At 33.6% G+C, this 18,665-nt stretch overlaps 1 long non-coding RNA gene across 2 annotated transcripts in view; it reads right to left on the reverse strand.

Moving 5' to 3' along the window:
* The window catches only part of LOC123642232, a 252,887-nt gene that overhangs the window by 233,819 nt on the left and 403 nt on the right, over window positions 1-18,665 (reverse strand). For both annotated transcript variants that reach the window (XR_006736405.1, XR_006736404.1), the window contains exons 2-3: window positions 14,339-14,378; window positions 1,019-1,073 (exon numbers count right to left, since the gene is read on the reverse strand). This is a non-coding gene — a long non-coding RNA (uncharacterized LOC123642232). The remainder of the gene's footprint in view (window positions 1-1,018; window positions 1,074-14,338; window positions 14,379-18,665) is intronic.

The raw sequence follows: 18,665 nt of genomic DNA on the forward strand, positions 1-18,665 counted from the left end.
ATTTCCAACTCTAGTAGGCTTATTTGATCATAATGCATTGTTTTCTTGATTCTTTTTATGTGTCTACATGACCAGTCGGGAAATAAAATCTCCATATTAAATACAATTTCCTTACCAGTTCAATCTAGGGCTGTCCAAAAAAGGGACAGTTATTGTGAAGAAGTCTCCCAAAATAAAGTTAAAGGTGTTTAAGTACCAGAGGCTTTTTGTAAATATATAATCAAATGTGTGCATGATAATGGCCAAACAATTTTCACAATTATATAATGACCAAAAAAGATTGTGTCAATGTAGTGATTGGATCAGCAAATAGGGTATAATAAGATGGTAAAATAGAACTTGTAAAATCATATGACTCAAAGCTTGGCCCTGAACAACAAACCTAATGATATTACTTCTCTTCTGGAAAAAACAATATTGAGTAAGGGTTAAAGGTACAAGCTACTGAGTAACATTGCTCTAGAATTCTTCTTTTTGTTTTCTTGGTAATAAACACACCATAAAACATCTTCACATAGACCAATGGAACACAATAGATAACAGAAATAGACCCACAAAAATAAGTCCAACTCATTTTTGACAAAGGTAAAGAAACTCACCAGCTATGATAACTTCAGCAAGTTAATTGATTCTTTTATAAGCCATCTTCTGCTGTAGTTTAATGTTTGTCCCCCTAAATCTCATGTTTAAATTTGATCTCAGTGGTGGAGGTGGGGTCCTACTGGGAGGTGTTTGGGTCATGAAAAGATTAACGTCCACCTGGCAGAGGGGGTGAGTTCTCACTCTATTAGCTCTCATAAGAGCTGGTTATTTTAAAAAAGAGCCTGATACCCCCCCTCTCACACTCTCTTGCTTCCTTTTTCACCAAGTGATCTCTGTAGATACTGGGTCCCCTTTGCCTTCCACCATGAGTAGAAATTAGAGTCCCTTTTCAGAAGCAGATGCTGGTGCCATGCATCTTGGACAGCCTACAGAACCATGGAACAAATAAACTTCCCCTTTTTTAAAAATAGCTTACCCAGACTCAGGTATTCCTTTGCAGCAACACAAATGGACTAAGACATCTTTTTAATCTGGAAAAAAAAAAAACCAGGATAATAAACTACTTATCTCAGTTTTTGTGAGAATTAAATGCATACAAATTGTTCTTCTTGTCATATTAGCATTGAAGGTAAATGAACAGAATGATCCTATGTTCTTAGTTATTATTAACAATAGAAAGTCATATTTAGATGACTTAAATCATAAACATGTACAAAGTTAGACATATTAGTTAGCTTCTATTGTTTTTAAAGTTACCATGTACTTATTTTTAAAGAAATATAGAATAACATAAATATTATGGAAATATATGTTGGTTGAACTATTCTTCATTTTTGGAATTGTAGTTTACATCATTATCTTTCAGGCATATTTATTAATACTTATTTTCAATGATGAAGAAAATGAACTGAAATATTATGAAACAGATACTCAAAAGTTCAAGCAAGAAAGGTTTTATTACATGAGATATTGAAAATTACAATGCTACCAGTATTCACAAAAACAAAAAAAGTAAGTTTTGACTTCTTTAACACATTTGAAAGAGAAACATCTGTATTTCTTTTTTATTTTAATGTGAATAAATACTCCTTGAACTGGTCTTACTAAAACCTGAAGCCCTTTAAAGTGCTTAGCAGATGTTTTCTGCTTTTCCTCTTATTTTTTTCTTTTTATTATATTACCCCCATTTCTTTCCCACTTTTCATTTTACAGAATTATTTTCCCAGAGAAGTAATAAGTGTGAATAAAAATATGTAATAGAGCCTGACAACACTTTATAACACTTTTTATTTTCAAAATTCTTTGAAAGTCATCATTATTCTTACTATTTGATAGGTTGGTAAAATGTGACTGCATTTTATTAAAAGAATCATGTTACCTGCACTAGTCACGTCATTTTTTAATTTTACTTTCCAATGGCAAATACTATGTAAAAAGTGCCATTTTATTGAAGTCACACAAAGTAGATGTGGTAAAGGCCTATTAGGCTCCTAGTCAACTCAACCACTGTATAAAATTACTCCCAAGGGTATATTTTTTTAATGCTGTTTCCAAGCTGGTTTTGAATAACTGAAGTTTTCACACTTCCCATGGGAGGATATTTCATAGCATGATTTTAGTATTAGAACATTTTTTCTGAAACTATATTTATTTAAAATTTCTTTCTTAAATTATAACATTATATCAATTCAGTCCTCTAAACACACTCTACTTTTGTTTTTATGAACTTGTCATTCAGTTATCTCATGACCAACTCATGAGTATTTTATCATTAATATTTCCCATAAAATTATTTATATTAACTCAGCAATTCAAAGAAATAGAGAAAGGCCTAAACATATATTATTCAAAACCATAGATAGCTGATCAAATATATGATTTCTAAGTGTCTATTAAAATGATATTTACTAAGCCAAGTTTTCAGGGTTAAAAAAGGAAAAGGTACATTTTAAGTACAGTAGCAAATAAATATTGAATTAGAAACATTGCTAGGATAGAGTGATTGAAAGAATAAGGAAGAATTGGCTCATTTGATACAACAAATTAGCCCTGGATATTAGCTCAATCTCATACTAGGTAGTCATTCCATATTTTTTCTAAGACTAGCTAAGAAATAATTACAAACTTTCATTCTTTAAATTTTTGATGTATATGACTAGTACAAACAACGAAAAAAATAAATTTGTAAATAGATAAAACTCCACATGTAAAATTATGGTATATAAAATTTGATGCGCACATTGGATTTGGTAGAGATAAGGATCACCAAAGAAAATATTCAGCAGCAGTAGTTATGATTAATATTTTACAGTGACAAAAAGGATCAATGGATTGAATCTCAGTTAAAAACTTTATAAGAAAAAAATTATATTGATGAAAATAATTTTAGCAAATTTAAAATGAAAATGGCAAATTGTGAACATACAAATGCGTAGTGAAAGTTGATCAACAGATTAAACTAACAAAATAACATTTATTCCCCAAAATATTTTTATTTTCCCTCAAATATTTTCACACAAGAAATCAATTTTGTCATAATCCTGATTAAAATATTTTATACTCATGCACAAGAGGCAAAATTACCTTAGGATCAAAATCTAAAGTTACATACCCATTACCTAAAAACAGTGAAATCAAAATATTCCATACCTATAGTTAAAACACATAATAAAGACCTTTTGAGGACACTGGCAGCCTTCATTGCTGGGGACCTCAACAGTCACTGCAGCCACTTTTAATCGCTTACAATATTCACCACTGACAACCCCACAGTGTTTGCTGTCAAGACCCCAGAGGCCTGCTCCACAAGAACCTAGAAATTCTTGCCACTGATAAATCAAACAGCCAGAGACGCCCACATCTTTCATCACCAAGAACACTGAAGTTTTTCTTCTTTGCAGATCCTAGCTGACTGAGCTGCTGCCACACCCTTACCCCTCTGCCAGAGCCATCCCAGACAGCACTACCATGAGTGCCCTGGCCTTGGGACCCAGGGCAGCCACCTCTCGTGCTTCCACAACCAACCCCAGCCCGATCAGCAAGTCCTAATTGTACCATCATGTGCACATCCACTGCCAGCTCTAACCACCAGTCCTCACTGCCTCATACACATGCACTGTAGGCCCTGAACTCACATCCAAGCATATATACAACCAGACCTGACCAGTATTGCCACCCTTCACCTCCACATGTACACACACCACAGCTCCAACCCTCACAATAGCAGCACGTGTACGTGCAGTTAGCTCTGACCCTGGCCACTGGTCTGACCATAGCATGTGCACCTGCAGAAGACCCCTGAAGCCACACATACATATGGCACCAGCTCCAACCCCTATATAGCCTCATGTGCTCACCACTGGTTTTGTCATCACAACCATGCTGGCAATTAGCTCCAACCCCTGTAGCCTCATGCACTCACCACTGGTTCTGCCACTACAAGTATGCTGGCAATCAACCCTCCAACCCCTCTGACTGGCCCTAGCCCTTACCACTGGGTGCACACCAATAGCTAGCCCCCATGTCCTTACACACACTTTGCTGCCAGCCTCCACTGCCACACACTTGCCCACCGTGTCTCCTGGGTTTTACTGCTACACATGTGCATCACTGATCCCCACAGTAATGCAGGACCCTATAGCATAGTACATGAACACTGCCAGCCACACCACCTGCTGCCACCTGCCTCGGTCCATGCCTAGCCAGGCACACTCACCACTGGATTTAGAGGCACCTCTGAGGACTCCAACAGTCCTCAAAGTCACCATCAACACACTATAGCTCTTGCCACTGAGGAAAATACAGTTGCTGATGTCACAGACCCTGACTGCTTGGGCCCCCAAGCCACCATGCCTTCCTAAACCTGTAGCCACTGCATACTCTTACATTAGAACCCCATGTCCATAGACACGCTACCACAATGTGCTCCACCCTACACCTCCCAATCACTACCACCACACCACCTTCCCACCTTCTACCTTTATGCAAATGAAAGTCTTTCCTTACCAAAGCCAGTCCATAAAATCTGGAAGAAGTAATTAGTTCTTCAAATGCACAGACACATATGCAAATCTACAAGAATCATGAAGAATCAGCGAAACAACACCATTAAAGGGACACAATAAACTTCCAGTAATCAACCACAAAGAAATGGAGAATCATGAATTGCCTAACAAATAATTCAAAATAAAAGAATTGTTCAAAAGAAGCTCAGCAAGCTGCAAGAGACACAAACAATTTGATGAAATCAGAAAAACAATATAAGAATGAAATTAGAAGTTTCAAAAAGAGATAGAAAACATAAAGGAGAACCAAACAAAAATTCTGGAGCTGAAGAATAAAATGATAAAATGACTGAACCAAAAAGTACATTAGAGTCCTTCAATAGTAGACTTGATCAAGCAGAGAAGAGAATGAGTGAACTCAAAGACAGATCATTTGAAATTACCCAGTCAGAGAAGGAAAAAGAATGGAAAAAAGTGAAGAAATCCTACAGGATTTACAGGACACTATCAAATAAACAAATTAACTAATACATAGATTATGGAAGTCGAAGAAGAAGGAAAAAAGAAAGGGTCAGAAAGAGATTATATAATGAAATAATAACTGAAAACTTCCCAAATCCAAACTTAAGAAGCCCATAAGCCCCAAAATAGGTTAAACATAAAAGGTCTGCACTGAGACACATTGTAATTAAACTGTGAAAAGCCAAAGTCAGAGACAATTTTGAAAGCAGAAAGAGAAAAGCAACTGGTCACATATAAGGGAACCTTCATAATACTATAAAGCAAATTTTTCAAAAGAAATTTTACAGGCTAGAAAAGAGTGGGATGACACATTAAAGGTACTGAAAAAAAATTTACTTCATAATACTATAGTCTGTAAAGCTACCCTTTCAAAATGAAGGAGAGATAAAGCTTTTTCCAGACAAACAGAAACTGAGGAAGTTTGTCACCACTAGACCTGCTTTACCAGAAATGCTTAAGGGAGTTCTTCCAGTATAATCAAAAACATGCTAAAAAGCAATGTAAAACCATGCAAAAGTATAAATCTCACCAACAAAGGTAAACATATAGTCAAATACAGAATAATGTAACATTGTAATGGTGGGACACATATTACCCACAACCCTAATACAAAAGATAAAGACTTTTGTATTAACTATAGTATTATATTAATAGTATTAACTATAAAATAGACAACAGATTTACAATATATAAAAAGAACTAAATTCTGACTTCAAAACAAATAGTATGGGGTAGGGCTGGGGGAAGTGTAATTTTTGTATGCGGTTGAAATTAGGTTGTTATGAAATTAGATTATTATAACTACAAGAAGATGTATACAAGCCTCACGGTAACCACAAAGGAAAAACCTATAGTAGACATACAAAAGGTAACATGAAAGGAATCAAAACAAACCGCTACAAAAAAATCACCAAATACCAAATAAAACAGCAAGAAAAGAAAATAAGAGCTGCAGGACAAACAGAAAACAATTAACAAAATATCAATAAGTCCTTACCTATTAATAATCATTCTGAATATAAATGAATTAAACTCCCAATCAAAAGACACAGAGTAGCAGAATGGATAAAAATAAAACAAAGCATATCCGGTAACATGCTATCTATAACAGAAACACTTCAGATATAAGGATATACATAGACTAAAAGTAATTGGATAGAAGAAGATAGACCATGTGAATGGTAATCAAAAGAGTTCAGGGTGACTATACATACATCAAAGAAAATAGACTTTAATTCAAAAAATGTTGCTAGAGGCAAAAAAGGTAATTATATAATGACAAAAAGTTTGATTCAACAGGAAGACATGACTTATAAAAATATATAGGCACACAGTTTTAGAGCACATAAATATATAAAACAAACATGGACAGATCTGAAGGGAGAAATTGACAATAAAATAATAATAAGGGGCTTTAATAACCTCATTTTCAATAATGGATAGACCATTGAAGCAGAATTTCAATAAGGAAACAGCTAACTTAAACAAAACCATAGACTAAATGGACCAAACAGATATATACAGATCTTTCTCCCAACAGTAGCAGAATACTCATTCTTCTCAAGCACACACAGAACATTCTCCTGGATAGGTCACCTGTTAGGTCACAAAACAAGTCTTAATAAATTTAATTTAAAGAGACTGAAATCATACCAAATGTCTTCTCAGACCACAGTGGAATAAAACTAGAAGTTAATAACAAAAAGACAACTGAAAATTTCCAAATACATGGAAACTAAACCACACACTTTTGAACAACCACTAGGTAAAAGAGAAAATAAAAAGGGAATTTTAAAAGTATCTTGAGACACACAAAAGTAAAAATACAATTTACCTAAACTTATAGGATGTAGCAGAAACTGTACTAAGAGAGAAGTTTATTCTGCTAAATGCTTACATTAAAAAAGAAAGATCTTAAACAACATAACTTTGTAACTCCAGGAACTAAAAAAGGAACTAAGCCCCAAAATAGCAGAAAGAAGGAAATAATAAAGATCAGAGTAGAAATGAATGAAATAGAGAATAGAAAACAATAGGAAACAAAACAATGGGAATAAGAGTTGGTTTTTAAAAAGATAAAACTGACAAATCCTTAGCTAAACTGAGGAAAAAAAGAGAGAAGACTCAAATTATAAAATCAGAAATGAAACAGAAGACATTACAACTGATGCCACAGAAATAAAAAGGATCATAAGTGACTTATGAATAATTATACATCAACAAATTTGATAACCTATAGGTAATTAGATAAATTCTTAGAAATACAGAACCTACCAAAGCTGAATTAGGAAGTAATAGAAAGGCTGAAAACAAGAAGATTGAATCAGTAATCAAAACCCTCCAACAAGGAAAAGGTGAGGACCAGATGCCTACATGGGTGAATTCTACCAAACATTCAAAAGAGCACCAATACCAACCCTTCTTAAACTCTTACAAAACAGTAGAGAGAATACATCACTGTGATTCCAAAGCCAGACAAAAACAAAACAAGAAAGGAAAACTACAGGCCAATATCCCTGATGAACACAAAAAACAAAATCCTCAATAAAATATTAGCAAAAAGGGGAAAAGGATCATATATCACAATCAAGTGGAATTTATCATGGGGTGCAAGGATAGTTTAAAGTATGAGAATCATCAATCAATGTTATAGACCAAATTAACAGAAGAAGAAGAAAAACCACCTAATTATCTCCATAGATTCAGAAACGTATTTGACAAAATTTAACATCCTTTCATGATAAAAACTCTCAACAAAACATATATAGAAGGAAATTACATCAACATGATAAAGGTCATATATGAAAAACTCACAGGTAATATCACAATCAAGGGGGAAAAACTGAAAGCTTTTCTTCTAAGATCTGGAATGAGGCAAGAGCACAAACTCTCATCATGATAGCTACTCTGTGTATTTCCAGACCCAGACGGCCCTGAGTCAAATTTACCCTTCACCCCATCCTTCTTTTGTGCCTCCACAACCCTCAAATCATAATTTTCTCTAAGTAGGTGCTCTGTCACAGCTTTATCTTTACAAGTTTATAAAACTTAAAATAGAAAGCTCTGTAAATTATTTGTTTCTATTCCCAGTGAATATTATACATAGTACCTTGTAAGAATAGTGATTGACATTGGTTGAATGAATAAGATAGGAGGATGATTCTGTATGCCTTATAGTTTAGAGAATTACTGAAGTTTTTTTAATTAGGGAGTAACATGTTCAGATTTCTAAATTAAGATGTATATAAAAAATGAAATGAAAGTGGAGAGATTAGAAGAGAGGAGGCAAGTATAAAAAGTCACAGAAATTCTAGCCACCAATGAGAGAAGCTTTCTGATGAAGTAGTACCTCTAAGAAATAACAATAATAATAATAATTAAAACTCCTTGCATTCCTTATACATTAGCTTTTTTTTTATACATTAGCTTTTAAAAAGACACGTTTGTTATAACAATTGAGATGGTTTAGTGAGTCTAAAAATAAATCTTTACTGCCATCTTGTGGATAGAAACAATATTTATATTTTTGTAACTGCAAACTTTGCAAGATTTCCTGAGTCTATAATTATCCATAGTTAACTTCTTCATTTTTTAAAAAGAATGTTCAACTTAATCCTTAAAAATATAAAAATATTCCTTCTGCTGATTTCAGGCAAACATACTTGTCAATCTACATGGACTTTTTAATCTATATCTTTTTGTAGTCTAATATTGTTTTGTTAATTACAATGTTTCTAAACTAATTTCTTTAGTGAAATTTGTTTTCTTTCAATTTTACTGTAAATTCTGTAAGCTAAAGAAAATCTTCTATGATAATTTAATTGTGAATTTACTCACTGTGCTCTTTTCCTATATTGAGTGCATATAAATTATTCAATTTATTCAACAAATATTTTTTTGAGTGACTACCTTATTTCAGTTATTGCTCTAAGCACTCAGTATATAATAGTGAGAAAAGAGAGACAAAAACTCCTGCCTTCTTCTAGGAAATTACATTTTAGTCAGATATATAAAGTAGATTTCTATGTCCTGATACTTTTTATAAACTTTTTTCCCACTATAACAAACTTCATAAGTTCTTAGTTTGGAAGGAAGAAAGATATAGGGGAAACTATCTCTAAAATAGACTCTCTTTTTAAAAAAAAAAAGAAAAATAAGGTGGTTTAGACTATGTATATAAAATTCTGTAGAAACTGTAAATCTTAGTAACTATCTGTATTGATAGGATTATATAAAAGTATACTACATATATACAGGGAGTCGGCAATAAATTTCAAAATTTGGGTTAGTTTATTGAAATCTGAATAAAACAAGTCATTTAGCCCTCATATGAGCCATCTAGAGAGCTAAAATTTAATGAAAATTGAAAGGGTTTGGAAAAATCAGTATTTTAGACAATAAAGGAAATGTAATTTTTTAGAAATGCCAACCATTATTGCACAAAAAAGTCATTCTTCCTAATCAACAACAGCTTCAAGCATTCTGCCTGTAAAGTTCTTTTTTTTTCTTATTAGTGGAATATTTAGTCCATACAATTCTGAGATATAATAAATTTCATTTCTTAAAGCTTTAATTTTAAAAAAGATGTTCAGGCCGGGTGCGGTGGCTTACGCCTGTAATCCTAGTCCTCTGGGAGGCCAAGGCGGGTGGATCGCTCGAGCTCAGGAGTTCGAGACCAGCCTGAGCAAGAGTGAGACCCCGTCTCTACTAAAAATAGAAAGAAATGATTTGGACAGCTAAAAATCTAGCCAGGCATGGTGGCACATGCCTGTAGTCCCAGCTACTCGGGAGGCTGAGGCAGTAGGATCGCTTGAGCCCAGGAGTTTGAGGTTGCTGTGAGCTAGGCTGACGCCACAGCACTCACTCTAGCCCAGGCAACAGAGCAAGACTCTGTCTCAAAAAAAAAAAAAAAAGATGTTCAGTAAGAATGCACATACTTCATTATATTTCATTTTGTCTTATTCTAGGTCCTCTTTAAAAGCAGAGCTGAAGACAAAGGCTTATAAGCCGAAAGTTTATCTAAATTAGGGTGTACAATTGCACTAACTACTGCAGTATGTACCTGGGGCTCAATCCTTTTAAGAAGCCTTGTAGAAATCATCTCATGTGTATTGTCCACCCAAAATGGAATCAGGGAGAATTTATCCACCAGTTTCCACTTCTAAGTTGGTCAAGTATTGCACCATTTTGTTTTTACTCATCTCACTTCCAGGTTTGGCAAGTACCTGAAAGCCTGACTGGATTCCACCAGGCATTTTACATATTGGCAACAGAGAACCTGGGAGTAGAGAGAGAAAGGTACATGATGCAGATGAAAAGAGATGTTGCTAGATTACACTCCACAATTAATGAAGGCAAACAGTGGGCCAAGAGAATGTGAGGTGGAGCATAAAAATTTTGTGTATTTTTCTCATCTCTTTTGTGAAGCTATTAAAAATAATAAGGATACCGTTAGATGAGAAATCAAAAAGTAAAATTATAAATGAGATTTTATCATAAGAAATATATTTCACAATTTTTATATGAGAGTTTAATAAATTACTTCCATCAGGATTGCTATCTATAAAGGAAATATCATTCTATGTCCTCACTATTACCCTGTTAGGAAAATAGGGAAAGACATTATAAGAAAAGAAAATTACAGGCCAATATCCCTTATAAATATAAATGCAATAATTCTTCAGAACATGTTAGCAAATCAAATTCAAATATATGTGAAAAAGTATTAATAATACATGACAACCAAGTAGAGTTTACGCTAAAATGCAAGGTTGGCACAACATTCAAAAATCAATGTAATTCACTATACTAACAAATCAGAAAAGGATATTCATATGATCGTCTCAATATATGCAGAGAAAGCATTTGACACAATCCAATATTCATTCATGATAAAAAATCTCTCAGCAAACAAGGACTGTAGAGAAATTCCTCATCTTGTTAAGGAGTAACTACTGAAAACCCATAGTAAACATCATAATTAATGCTAAACACTGACTACTTTCCCTAGGATAAGTAACAAATCAAGCACATCAGCCCATATTATTTCTATTCAACATTTAGGGTGGAGATTCTAGCCAGCACAATATAGCAAGAAAAGAAATAAAAGGCATATATACTGGAAAGAAAGAAGTTAAAGTGTCTGTATACTCAGAGGACATGATCATCTATCCAGGAAATCCAATGGAATCTATCAAAAGTAACTTCTAATGAGTGAGCGTAGGTTTCAGAATATAAGATCAAAATACAAAAATCAATGGTATTTCTATGTATTAGTAACACACAATTGGAAATAGAAATTTCCTATAGTCCGAGCTACTCAGGAGGCTGAGATGGGAGGATTGCTTGAACCCAGAATTCAAGCTTAGCCTAAGCAACATAGCAAGATCTTCCTCTAAATGAAGGAAGGAAGGAAGGAAGGAAGGTAGGGAGGTAGGTAAAGGAAATTTAAAAAAATTATATCTTTCTAATCACATCCAAAAATTTGAAATATTCAGGAATAAAGCTTACAAAAAATATTCAAGATTTGTAAACTGAAAACTTCAGAATGTTGCTAACAGTAATTAAGCACCACCTAAATAAGTGGAGAGATATACCATGTTCTGAATGGGAAGTCTCAATGTTATTATGATGTCAGTTCTCCCTAAATTCATCCAAGATTCAACATGATGCCAATCAAAATCTCAGCAGGTTTTTTTGTAAACAATGACAAGCAGATTCTAAACTTCATGTGAAAATGTGATTGACATAGAATAGACAAAACAACTTGATAAAGAAGAATGATGCTGAAGGACAAACATCTGATTCAAAATTTATTATCACTACATGCCTATCAAAATGGCTAAAATTTAAAAAATATAGTAAGAATACAGAATGTTAGCAAGGATGTGGAGAAACTAATTTATTAACACATTGTTAGTGGGAATACAAACTGTTACAGTACTCTGATGACCTAACAATTGCACTCCTGGCCATTTATTCCAGAGAAATGAAAACTTATGTTCCACAAAAGCCTATATATAAATGTTCACAGCAGCTTTATTTGTAATAGCTAAAAACTTAAATCAGCCCAGACATCTTTCGACAGAGGAAATGTTAAACAAACTGTGGTACATACATACAATGGAATACAACTTAGAATTAAAAAGATACAGACTCACAAGTTTGATGTATCTCTAGGGAATTATGCTGAGATGAAAAAACGAGTCCCAAAAGGTTAATTACTGTATGATTCCAAACACATATGATTCCATACATATAACATTAAAATTTTAGAAATAGCAGATTGCTTCCCAGGGATCAGGAAACAGATAGAGGGTGGGCTGGTAGTGTGACCCTCTATCCAGCAACATGAGTGACCCTATAGTGTTGGAACTATTCAGTATTTTGACTGTGGTGGTGGGTAAATGATAATACTCATGTGATAAAATTGCATAGAACGTAATATGCGCACACACACACACACACATGAGTACAAGCAAAACTGGGAAAATTTAAGTATGGTCAGTAGACTGTATCAGTATCGATATTCTGATTGTGATACTACACTATCGCTTTACAAAAATGTTACCATTGGGAAAAACTAAAAAGTGTACAAAAGATTGCTTTGCATATTTCTTACAATTGCATGTTAATCTACAATTACATCAACAAAAATTTTCATTTAAAAAATATTATACAGCTACAGTAACCAAAATACTGTGAAATTTGCTATGCCTATCTAAAAGTAGACAAATAGATCAATGGAACTGTTTTAAAGTGGAGCATATATTCTATTTATAGTTAATTAGAGCTATATTGAGTATAAATTTACCACCTATGTGTTTTCTATTTGTCTCATCTGTTTTAGGCTCCATTTTCTCCCCTTTTATGGATTCTTTTGGATTTTTTTTGTATTTGTATTATTTATTTTTTCCCTCTCCTAGTTTTGAAGTTATATATTGTTTTATAATTCTATTAGTGGTCACCCTAGAACCTTCCTCCCCAACTTTTCAAAGTCTCAGGGTAATTGGTACCTTATACTCATCCAGACAATGCAACGACCTGAGACAATTTTAACTTCCTCCCAATGTGTATGTCATTGTTATCTGTAATATTAATTCTATATACTTATTTTACACCCTACAAGATTATATAATTATGTCAATACTCATTTTTATTTACTCATATATTTATTATTTTTATCATTCGTTCTTTATGCATCTCTGACGTTTCCTCTAGGAACCCATTGATTCTGCCTGTGGAGTTATAGCTATGAGAGAAATCTGACAGAAAGGGGGTTTGACCCCAAAATTTAATGCCGTGACAAGTTGTCATTGCATAAAGACATCTCAGAAACATAAGAATTCAGAACACACATTACCCTAAATAAAATTAAGAAACTGAAATGGGTAAATGATGGTATATTGGCAGTGATTATCAAAGCAAATTAAACATAAGATTTAGTACAAATTTTGCAAGTATGGTCACAAAACTGAATATAAATTTCAAAAAGTATACCTGGAAGAAACATATAACATGAAAACTGAAAGTTTAATATTAATAATGTGGCTTTAATTCTCTCATAACATTATTAAAATCTGAGAAATAGAAAGTGGTATCAGAAGAAATACATGAATTTCTATTAATTAACCTGTTACTAGGCTGAAAACATTATATACGTTAATTTAATCCTCATGACAACCATATTAAGTAGGTGTATTACTTTTCTCTTGCTGCTGTAACAAATTACCTCAATCACAGTGACTTGAAAATACACAAATTTATGATTTTATAACTCTATGTGTCAGAAGTCCAATATGAATCTCACTGGGCTAAAATCAATGTATCAGAAGGGCTTTGTTCTTTTCTGGAGACTCCAGAAGAAAATCTGTTTCCTTTCCTCTCTAGTTTGTAAATGCTGCCCATCATCTTTGGTTTGTAGATCCCTCCCTCCATATTAAAATTACGAACAGTGAGTTGAGTCCTTCTCACATCACATCACTCTACCCTCTTCTTCTGCATCCCTCTTCTACTGCAGAGTTGCAGGAATTAAGATGTGGAAATCTTTAGTGGACCATTATTATGCCCATCACAGTATATCCTCTGGCTTCCAAAGATTCATGTCACCCATATGTTTACTTCATCTCAAGATTCTCAAAATTCTGAACTCATTATAGCATAAATTCAAAATCCAAAATCTCATCTAAATCTCATCACCTCAAAAGTCCCAAATTTCATCATCTAAATAATCTAAATTAGGTATAGGTAACATTATGGATATGATTTACCTGGGGACACATGTTTTTCTTCATCTGTGGATCTGTGAAACTAAAGAAGTATACAATGTTAAATTCATGTTACAAAGGAGACCTAGCAAGGTTAAGTAACTTGCCTAGGACCACACATCCTTATTAAGTTAGAGATTATAATCTGTTTTCAATTCTGAAGTTCATGATAGTCTTAACCACTTCATTATCTAGTGGACACAAACTTCTTAACTTCCTTATTTTACAATTGGAGAGTTTAGAAGATATTATTTCCTTGGGAAATAAATAAATAAGATACAGGGAGAGGCTTTAAATATGTATATTCCTATGACCCAGAAGTAGTTTCAGTCAAGAAAAGATCTGGATAAGACCAAACTGAAGGGACACTATTTTCAGCTGCACTGCAGAATCCTGTGATAATGATATTGTGGTAGGCAGAACAATGCCTCCTTCCCCCAACAAGGTGCCCACATATTAATACTTGAAATATGTGAATATTTTCCTTAGTTTTTGAAGATAAGTTTGCAGAATACAGAATTCTTTGGCTAAAAATCTTTTTCTTTCATTACTTTGAGAATGTCATCCTATTATCTTTTGGTTTCCATAGTTTCAGATGAGAAATCATGTGTTAATACTATAGAAAATCATTTGTCAGTCATTCTCTCTTGCTGCTTTCAAGATTCTCTCATTGTTTCTGGCTTTTGTCCATTTACTATGATTTGTGTGTATTAATCTCATTGAGTTTTTTCTATTTGAAGTTCATTGAATTTTTAAGATGTGTAAACTTTTCATCAAATTTGAGAAGTTTTCAGTTAATAATATCTTTAAATATTCCTGCTCTTTTTCCTTTCCCCTCTTCTTCTGTGACCCCTATTATGTGTATTCTGGTAAGCTTGATAATGTACCACAGGTCTCTGAGACTTTGTTTATTTTTCTTCATTTTTTAAATGTTTCTTAGACTGGATGATCTTAACTGACCGATATTCAAATTCATTGATTCTTTTTCCACCAGGACTAATCTGCTGTTGAACTCCTGTAGTTAATTTGTTAGGTATTATTGTACTTTTCAATTCCAGAATTCTTACTTTTTAAAATAATTTTTATCTATTGATAGCAATTGCCGAGACATCAGTCTCATATTTTCTTTTAGTTCTTTACACATGATTTCCTTTATTTCTTTAAACATAATTATAAATACTTAAAATCTTTGTCTAATAAGTCTAATGTCTTCCTTAGGGACAGTTTATATTGTATGTTTTTTCTGCTTGCTGTATATGAGCCATTTTTCCTGTTTATTTACATGTCTCATAATTTTTAAATTGAAAACTGGATATTTTATATATTATAATATGGTAACTCTAGAAATCAGAATCTCCTCTCCCAGGCTTTCTTTTGGTTGCCATTTATTATTGTTGTTGCTGTTTCATTTCTTTCCTAGACTTTCCTGTTTTGTGTGGTCACTGAGTATTCCACTCAGCTAGCTTTGCAGTTAGCTCATAATTAGACAAACATTTCCTTACATATTCTGAACAACTAAGCCTTGTATTCTTTGTTGAGGCTCTATGTGTATATTATGATATGCTCTTAATATCTGGACAGTTTACAATTCTGCATTAGTCTTCCCTTCCTGCTTGGATGGGGCCTAAAGGTCAGCTAGAAGTAAGAGCTTAGGGCCTTCTCAGATCATTCCTTCACATGTACATAGCCCTGCCCATGCATGTAGCTTTCTTAGAGTTCCTCAGGCATGTCAGAGTTTTCCAAAGATTCTTGTGTAATCTCATTCATCAAATATTCTGTTTATATTTTTATTGGCCAGACTTTTATTTGCCTCAACTAATAGCCTCCTCATGCAGCTTCCATGTTAAACAATCACTACTGATTGTTTTCATCAAATGTCCTGGAGACAGGATTTTTTCCTAGTCAGCAAGCTTTGAGTAGGTAAAAATAATCATAACTCGTGAAAATGGAGCATTTCCAAGGAGCTGTGAGATAGATCAATAGTGCCAGTTGTCTGAGTATTGGAATTGGGTGGGGGAATAGGGGTGGGGAGGGCTCTAAAAGCAATTCTGCCCCCTCTAGTGGCTTCTAGAATTCTGCTTTACATGTTGTTGGGAGGCTGTTGGATTTCAAAAGTACAATTTAGCTATGAAGAAGAGAATGGAAATAAAGAAGTTAAAATATAACACAGCTTGTTGTTTTTATTTACATTCAGCTCTTTGGCTGAGTAAGTGCTCTTTGGATTACTGCAAACCTTCAGTTAATTTCCAGATTTATAGAAAAGTTTGTCAATTTTTGCCACTGTTCTCTCTGGTTTTTAAGGATGAGCTCATTGTTTTTTGGAGGTCTCTGCTCTGCCATTCTGAAAGTCCTGTCTCCTCTTTGTAGCTTTTGTAAGTTACCCTAGACTCCCTTTAGTAATTGGTGCAGCTGAGTGCTGCCATTTTCCTTCCTGTCTCTTACTGCCTCCAAGGAGGTTTAATAACAAATATGCAGAAAACAATGCTTTTGAAAATGTTACAGGTAATAACTAGTAGAATTAAAATCATATTCATGGTAAAATTCTTTCAATTATTTCTCATTGCCCTAAGGATAAAAGCCTTTTTATCATCTTTACAACTGTCTCTCAGGCTGCCTATGTGTTATGGCTTCTGACTACCCCTCCAGCTTCATCTGGCATTCCTTCTTTTCTGGGCCCTGGTTTACCTCAATGACTTTTTAGTTTCTTTAATGTTATGCTTCCTTCATCTCAGAACCTTTCTCTAGATTATTACCTATGCCTACACCCCAACCCCAGATCAAGCAAATTCCCCTGGCCCCACTAATTTAGCATAATGTAATTTCCATTCATAACATTTACAACAATTATCAGACACTGAATTTACCTCTGGGAGTATTTGATTCATGTCTGTCTTTCTTAGGAAATTCAAACACAATGATGACAGGTAAAGTGTCATTGCACTTAATGCAGTACCAACACCTAAATTACTGTTTCTGTACCATTGTTTTTCTTAATTATAAGAATGATTTAATTTTACAGTTAATCAAAATACCTGAAAGAGGAACATAAACTTTCCATATATAACTACATTCTTTCTTTTCTTTCTTTTTAACATCTATAGCTATAAATGGTTGGGGTGGTAGGGAACACTGAAAATAAATTTACCAAAGAGTTATTTTAGCCACTCAATACTTATTATTGCTGGGTGGCAGAATTATTGTTGATTGTACTTAATGGATTTCTGCATTTTCCAAATTATCTACCATAAATATTTTCTAATTCTAAAATGCTATAGATGACAAAAACTGGCAATAAACATTAAAACTATTTAAAAGATTTAGCTTGTGATACTGGGATACTCAAAACAATAGATTTGGCCACAACTAAAACTTTTTAGAGCTCTCCATTTCTACTTCTGTATGGTTAAATTCTATGGTCTCTTACTTCCATGGATGGTGAAATTGCCGATTAGTAACACCTTTTGGAAAGCAATTGGCAACATAGACCTTTAAAAATTTTAAATTATTTAAAAAGGTTTATGACCTTTATCCCAGTACTGTCATTTTCCAAAAATGATCCCAAAGGAAGAATTTTAAATAAGGGAAATGATATACTATAAGTCAACCACTGAAACTTATGTATTATAATAGAAAGTTGGGGAGATTCAGAAAGGTTAAATTACAGTGTATTTATTCAACAGAATACCCCATAATTCTTAATGATTAAGAAACAAATCAAAAATATTCACCTTAGGTTAAATGAAGAGTAATACAACAACGTATGTTGGGATTACCATATAAAAATGTAATACTTCTACGTAGAAGAACAGAAAAGGAGTATGGAAAACGGAGAAGTCTGATTCTAGGTATAGGAGAATTGTGAGCAGATCTTTAACAAACTTGCGATCACTGGGAACATTGTATAGCTTTTTACTTTCACTTACAAACTACCGATTTTAATATTTTAAAGATCGTTCAGTACGTTACCAAAAAGCATTTGCTTTTATTGCAAACGCCCCAAGTTTGGGAAATATGCAAGTTGGAGCTAATACTGTTTGCATGTGCCTGTGTTAGTGTATTACTGTACTTTTTATAACGTACTTGAGATTTTACTAGATGTTCCAGGATTGGACAACTGAGCACTGAGAAATTGGTTAAGTGGAAACCAATAAGAAATACTAACGATTATACCAAAGTCTTACAGCAATTGTGACCATTTGTAGCACTGTGTTTGATCCACAATTTTGTTACTGTGATTTTTACGTGCTTTACATTTGCAAAGTACTTTGAATGCAATTGTTCGGTTATTCAAACCGCTCGGGATGCCTGCATTTCTTCAATGCTCCAGAGA

The sequence above is a fragment of the Lemur catta genome, chromosome 7 (assembly GCF_020740605.2).
Source record: "Lemur catta isolate mLemCat1 chromosome 7, mLemCat1.pri, whole genome shotgun sequence".
Taxonomy (NCBI): Eukaryota; Metazoa; Chordata; class Mammalia; order Primates; family Lemuridae; genus Lemur; species Lemur catta.